The 7,638-nt window shown below is 37.2% G+C and overlaps 1 pseudogene; it reads left to right on the top strand.

Annotated features, from left to right (window-relative positions):
- The first annotated feature begins 3,928 nt into the window (after positions 1–3,928).
- Positions 3,929–7,638, top strand: part of LOC101585487 — a 25,271-nt pseudogene continuing 21,561 nt past the window's right edge.

The raw sequence follows: 7,638 nt of genomic DNA, 5'->3' as shown, positions 1-7,638 counted from the left end.
ATGAAAAATAAGTTCTCAGACATAGGTCTGCTCTCTAGAACTTATAAAGAATTAAAAAAAAAAAAAACTAGGGCCGCAAAATTTAAAGACCCAATCCAGAGATGGGCATCCGAGATGAACACACGCTTCTCAGAGGATGAAATTATAGAAGCAAATAAATACATCAAAAAATGTTCCACATCACTAGCCGTCCACGAAATGCAAATTAAAAGAACATTGAGAAACCATCTCACCCGAGAAAAATGGCTATCATAAAGAAATCACCCAACAACAAATGTTGGAGAGGCTGTGGGAAAAGAGGAAGCCTTCTCACCTGCTTGTGGAAATGTGCACTTGTGCAACCGTTATGAAATAATGTGGAGACTCCTTAGAAATTTTGGACAGGAAATCTCCTTTAAACCAGCCATTCCTCTACTGGGAATTTTCCCGGAGGAACTGAAAACATCATATCATAGGGATATGTTTGTGCCTATGTTCATATCAGCACAATTTGTGATAGCCAAAACTTGGAAAGAAAAAAATGCCCATCATCTGAGGAATGGTTAGAAAAGACATGGTATTTTTATACAATGGAGTATTATTCAGCTATTAAGAATGATAAACTGGAATATTTTATATTGAATTAGACTTGAACAAATACTCATAAGTAAAATAAACCAGACTCACACGTGTAAATATCGTATAGTTTCCCTAGTATAAATACTCAAAATAAGAAATACAAGTAGAAAGATATAATACAAGTAAAAGGAAAGCAGGAACTCGAGGACTAATTTATCAAGAAAGGGAATGGAGAAGAGCTAAGAAACATTACACTATCAAGCCATACAGTTATATGTACAAGTTGGGCAAAGCAATGATCCTGAGAATCTCCAGAAGATTTCTGAATCTAGTAGTTAATTGGAAATGTTTTCACCCTGAATAACGATATATACTGATACATGTGAAATAAGCAACTGCACAGCAGAAGGTAATCTGTAGTAGCAGTTTCATATTTGGAGTGCCTGTCCTCTGGTCTTCTGAATACAGGCTGCTTGTCATGACATGCCAGTTGCTGCTATGCTGTCTCTCGTGTAGATCGTTGTTCAAAAAGGAGGGGGTGTGATTGAAAGCAAGAGACAGGAAAAGGTATATTGTGGGACTGTCCTGCTTGAAGGTTGTATATGATAAGATTTTTGTACTTATGTGTAGACATAAGAAGTATATATTTCTTCATGCTTTTTTAAAAAAATGTATTCTAATTTTAAATGTTTTTATCATATTCTTCAGGCACTTAAATTGCAATGCATCAATACTTGATGAAAAATCCTGTTCCATGTCATGCCTAAGATATTTGATATTCAAACAGATAGTGACCTTAACGTTAGCAGCCTAGGTTGTATGGTAATAACAATAAGCTTGTCTTCTGTATGGTTAACCACCTAAGTTTGCAGACCAAAATTTGAGAAAAAGGGGACCACAAGGAATGCCAACATTTTGGCCCTTGCCTTCCAAGGTCAATTAAGACCCAGGACATACCACAACTTGTATTGTAACATCTTGTAACACAGTAGTGTCCCAAATTTTCTGATCAAGGAGATTATGGGGTCAAAGAGGAACGTGATCGATGATATAGAGTGTGCCTAAGGAGAGTCACATGGAGAGAAATCATTCTCTCAGGCTTTCACAGAGAGCCCATTGTCCAAGCAGTGAGCAGGACTCATTCACATGAATGACACTGACAAATGTTCTACAATCTGAGCTACAGGACCTCAGGATAAATCCTGAGGGGATTTCACTGACCTTATCAGACTCAAATCTACAACTCTTGTTGCATAGGTCTTGCTTTACCTTGGTCTTAACCATCAAGAAGAAAATATAAAAATGAAATATAAGAAGTAAAGCTATGCTGTTATGTTGAGCTGTAGGTGTGTTAGGTCAATAATTTCTGACATTGCCAGTGAAGCAGAAGATCAAATACTATTATTTCCTCCTGGACTCTTTTAGAATATTTTGCTCATTTTACACACCTATAATATTCAAATAACAGATCTTAGCAAAAAAAGTGTGTATAAATGAATATTCATTTTGTATCTATGTTTTCAGTGTTTAGTATAGATATGTAGTTACATTCTCTTAATGAATAGTGATTTGTTCTAATGGTGTTTGTAAATAGGATATCACGTCCTCATCTTGTACAGCAATTAGCCACTAGGAAGAATGTATGCAATGTTTTAATTATTGAAACTGTCCTACCAATTTGATTTGAAATTGTCTCATTGCTATTTCTTTGTCAATAAAATTGTGGGGAAAAATAAAAAAATAAAATTATTTTAAAAAATAGAAACTGTATAATATTTTCCTCAACAGAATGCTATGAATACAACAATGACTCTTCTATTGCATATTGTGGTTTTCAAATTAGTCTCTCAGAAAACAATAGATATAAATAAACATGCGAAGTTCATCAAAAATTATATGGAAACTAAACAAAATACATTAACTGCTCCTTTCAAAAAACCAGCAGGAATCAGCAGTGCAGTTATCCTAGCTATACTGTGTATATACATAGACATTTCTTTTTGCCTTCCATTTGATATTTTTACACCCAGTGAACTCAGCTAACTGAAGCCTTGGAGAGTGGTATCCCTGGCAAGCATTAGAAGTGTTCTGTGTCTCTGATTTTATTCTGGCGACCTTTTCAACCCTTTTATATTGGATAAGAACAAGTGAGTTTATCAGTTCTTATATAGGAAAAAATACCCAGGTACTGCAGTTTAAATGTGAGATGTTCCCCCCAAATCTCATTTATGGAAGGATTATCCCCAAGTGTAGCAGAATTCAGACAGGAACCCTCAAAGTTGGTTGGACCATGTAAACGTCTAGCACAACAGTGCCTTGCTCCAACCCTAAGTCCATAGCTGGTCTTTGTGGTCAAGGTGGCTACATTCAGAAACCCAAGGACAGCCGGGTGGATTTTTATCCTATTGCTGGATTGACCTACACATAAGTTCATCTCTAAATTTTCTGCTAGGAGATGGAACTCAGTATGCTGGAGTTGTTCATTTAGTTTCAACCTCAAAGACACCATCTGGTCTGAGGTTTTTTTTCTCCTCCACCTTCCTCCAAGTCACCACGATATGAGCGTCCTGGCTGCCCTACAGCCATCCACTACAATTCTCATGCCCTGGAGCCAGTGCTATTGACTGCACCCACAGAAACCATAATTTATTGCAAACCTCTCCAGCTTGGTCTCTCAAGGCTGAGGCATTTTGTCCCAGTGATGGAAAACAGAATAACTAAGTTGATCATCCTTTGAATTAGAGAATTTCTATTTTTTTTCCATAACTGTTACATAAAAATGCAATGCTTATGAGCATAACAAATGCTGGAGTCAGTAGAACTTGGGAAAGAATAGCAAGTAATTCACATATAGACTTCGAAAAACACCAGTGGTTGTAAGAGTTTGAACAAAATTTAGAATAAAACCCATGGTAATTTTACAGAACAACAATAACATAAACTGGATGATGTCACAAAGCCTACAGCAGATGAGACTCCTGCTGCCACAACACTTGCAGTTGGGATGGACCAGGGGCATTAAGCACAGGCTGAAGAAATAGCAGAGGAAGAAATGTTTGGACCTCAACTGGATGCTTATGTCGCTGTGGAAACCACAGTGACAGCTAGGGTGTTTTCTGTGGAACAATAAGAGGCTGAGAAAGCAGCTATTCCTGCTTGAGAAGAAGGAGATCCAGAGGAGGCCACAGTCATCACTGAAATCACCTAGATTATAGACAATAAGAGACCTCAGTCAGCAGCAGAGGCAGAAGAAGGGGGAAACCAGGAGAATGTCAACACCTTCTGTGATCATCCAACCTGCCTCCAACCATGAAGGAGATGGAGAACACAAAATTGCCCTGATTGCAGAAAGCAAGGGGCCTCTGAGGATATGGATCCTGCAGAACCTGTGGACAAGAAATTGGAGCTTGTCACAGAGCAGAAGCCCATGGAGGACACCCAGACAGAGCCTCCAGAAATCCAGTCCTCCCAGAATCTTTCTACTGGTTTTCTCGAAAGGTAGAAGCACTGCATGATTTAGAGGCAGCAAATTCTGATGAACTTTCCCTCCAAAGTGGGGACATTGTGATGCTGTTACCCTTAGATTCAGAAGCTGACCAGGATGCAGGCTGGCTCATGGGAGTAAAGGAATCAGAGTGTCTTCAGTACAGAGACTTGGCTGCCTACAAAGGCCTCTTTCCAGAGAACTTCACCCAGCGCCTGGTGTAGGGCTGCAAGTGTTGCACAAGGAGTTCAATGACTGGGTTTTAAACTTTGGTTACATCTTGAAGAGTTCAGTTTTAAAATGATACTCTTAACGATTTACAGACTGATGTCAGACAAAGATGGTAAAGACCTGTCTATGGAGAATGTATGATAAATTGGGTGAAAGAGGAAAGTGATCGATGATGTAGAGTGTGCCTAAGTAGAGTCACACGGAGAGAAAATATTCTCTCAGGCTTTCTCAGAGAACACATTGGCCAAGCAATGGCTGTGACTCATACACATGGCTCACACTGACAAAGGTTCTACAATCTGAGATACAGGATCTCAGGATAAATCCTGAGGGGATTGTTCTACAATCTGAGCTACAGGATCTCAGGATAAATCCTGAGGGGATTGTTCTACAATCTGAGATACAGGATCTCAGGATAAATCCTGAGGGGATTTCACTGACCTTATCAGCCTCAAAAGCTACAACTCTTGTTGCATAGGTCCTGCTTTACCTTGGTATTAACCATCCAGCAGAAAAGTATAAAAATGATATAGAAGAAGTAAAGTCATGACTTTACTTCTTCTATATCATTTTTATACTTTTCTGCTGGATGGTTATATAACTGTCATTTCCCCTATTCTAAAGTAAATTTCTCCAAATTGACTTTTACTTTCTTTACATCAAATATGTGATATCCACTGTCTTCCCTGCAGAAGATATGATAAATTTTCCCTTAGTACAACTTAATCCACTTAATCTTATTCCGCTGCCCAGGTGTTAGTACATTCTCTCTCTCTCTCTCTCTCTCTCTCTCTCTCTCTCTCTCTCTCTCTCTCTCTCCTCCCTTTCAAAATTACTGTGTTTACAATTAATCTGCTGCAAATGTTTTCAATGGTCTCTTCAACACACTTATCTATGTGTACCTGTGGACACAGAGTCGAACATGCTATTTTCACTAACTGCTGGATCTATATGTATGCAGAAGGCTACATGTACATAGTTGCATTCTTTACTTTCATTGTCCCTCTTTGTTGCTCAAGTGTCACTGATACATTCATTACTCTTACTCTGTCAGACATTAGATTCTCAGAAAAAGCCATCTCATTGCTACAGCATTCTAAAATATCTGTGATTGTCATGAGAAGTTTTCAGGATAAGAGCACAGCACTTCCAAGCTGCTGTCATTTTGGAACAATTCAGGATCTTATCGTATGTCTACCAACTGTTCTGTCTGGAGGAAGGTGAGTCTGGGAGGAGCAGCTATGGTCTTCATTCCTGCCTTTAGGAGATTGGCAACAAAAAATGGTATATAGCTTCCATACAGGGTACATAATTTAAAAAAGCTTCTACATATTCCACCTCTTTCTATTTATGCAAATCATCTCCACAAAGTCATACTAAAGGAAAAATAGTTGCTTTATTCTCTATGCACGAATCACTTGTAATAGTTATGTTTTCAGTGTTATGTCATAACCAATAAACCCTTGCTAATCTCCAAAAATTACCCTAAATAAAGAGAGGTAAACAGTATATAACAGGCTTTGCTATGCCCATGGAAATCCCTCTACCCTCCAAAGACGACAAGCCAAGCCAAGCCAAGCCAGTGAATGAAAACTGCTGCAGCACACTAGGGAATCCCAGATCGAGCCCAAGCCCAAGACACAAGAATAAAATTCACAAGTCTGCCCTGCTATAATGCTGTATATGGTTAGACCTCTAAATTTCTGTGTAAAAACATGTTAACATTTCTTCATATTCTTTAAATATTTTTCATTTTTTCAAGTTTTATCATCACAATTAGAGAAAAGTTAGAGGAATGTGTCAGACGATATAGAGTGTGCTGAAGGGGAGCCACATGGAGAGAAAACAGTCTCCCAGGCTCTCACAGAGAGAATATTGTTCAAACAATTGCTGACTCATCCACATGGCTGACACTGACAAAGGATCTACAAACTATGGTACAGGGTTTCAGGGTAAATCTTGAGGGGATTTGTCTGAGCATGTCAGATACAAAAGTTTCATTTCCTATTATATCAGTCTTGATTGCTCTTTGGCTTAACCAGACAGCAAAAACATATAAAAATGTGGTATAATAATTAAGCCATATTATAGAATAGCAGCAGTACAGGGTATTAAGGAAAATCCTGAGGCTATTTGACTGACCTTATCACATATCAAAGTTCCTTTTCTTCTTATATAGGATGTGTTTTATCTTGGTCTTAACCATGCAGGAGAAAATTATAAAACTGAGGTATAAAAAAGTAAAGCCATATTAATATGTTGAATTGAGAAAGGCTCAAGTCAGCAAATTATGACATTGCCAGTCCTTCGGATAACCCACTACTTTTATGGACAACTGAACTATATTGGATTATTTTGCTGAATTCACGCACATACAATATTTATTTTGGCAATGCGATAACCATCTCTGACAAAATTAATCAAAAAGGGGATGCAAATGAAGGACCATTTGGTATTTTTATGTACAAAATATTTAGTATAGATATACAACTACTTGTTTTAATTCAATGAAAAGAAAGATTTGTCCTAATAAAGTTTGGAAATTGTATCATATCTGCATCTTTCACAAAGCATATCCACTATGAATACAACAATATGCAATGTATTATTTGTTGAAACTGTCCTAATAATTGGTTTAGAAACTGTCTCATTGCTATTTGTTTCCCAAGAAAATTGTTTTAAAAAAAGAAATTTTCCCTCCAGAAAAACTATACAATTATAAACTCTTGGCAAAAATGTTTCAGTAAACTCTTTCAAAGGACATTCTCTGAACCTACATAGTAGATCTATTGCTGATTTTATAAATAAAAATAATAATATTAAAAAAACTCTGTGACAAAAAACTAAGTGATAGTAATGTGTTGAGCTGTAAAATGTTCATGTCATCATCTCATGTTGTCATATATATGGATAACCCACTAGTATTATGGACTAATGAACTATATTAGATTATTTTACTGAATTCATGCACTGACAATATTTAAATGGCAATGGAATACCCATCTCTGATGAAAATGAACTAAATAAGGGGATATAAATGAAGAACATTTTGTATCTCTATATGCACAGCAGGACATGCAGCTACTTTCTCTTTATTCAATGAGAAGAAACATTTGTACAAATAGTTTTGGACAGGATTTCATGTCTTCAACTTGTACTATGAACAACCATTATGAAGAAAACAATATGGCATATGTTAATTATTGAAGCTCTTCTAATCGGGTTTGACCTGGTGTCATTGTTATTTTTCTCTCAATAAAATTAATATAAAAAATATGGGCTGGAGAGATGGCTCAGTGGTCTAAAGCACCTACTTGAAACAAGCTTGGCAAAGCACAGGGACCGCGGTTCGATCCCCAGCACCA

Source organism: Octodon degus, unplaced genomic scaffold, assembly GCF_000260255.1.
Source record: "Octodon degus isolate 3935 unplaced genomic scaffold, OctDeg1.0 scaffold00103, whole genome shotgun sequence".
Taxonomy (NCBI): domain Eukaryota; kingdom Metazoa; phylum Chordata; class Mammalia; order Rodentia; family Octodontidae; genus Octodon; species Octodon degus.
The sequence above is the reverse complement of the archived record's forward strand: the minus strand, read 5'-3'. Positions and strand labels throughout refer to the sequence as shown.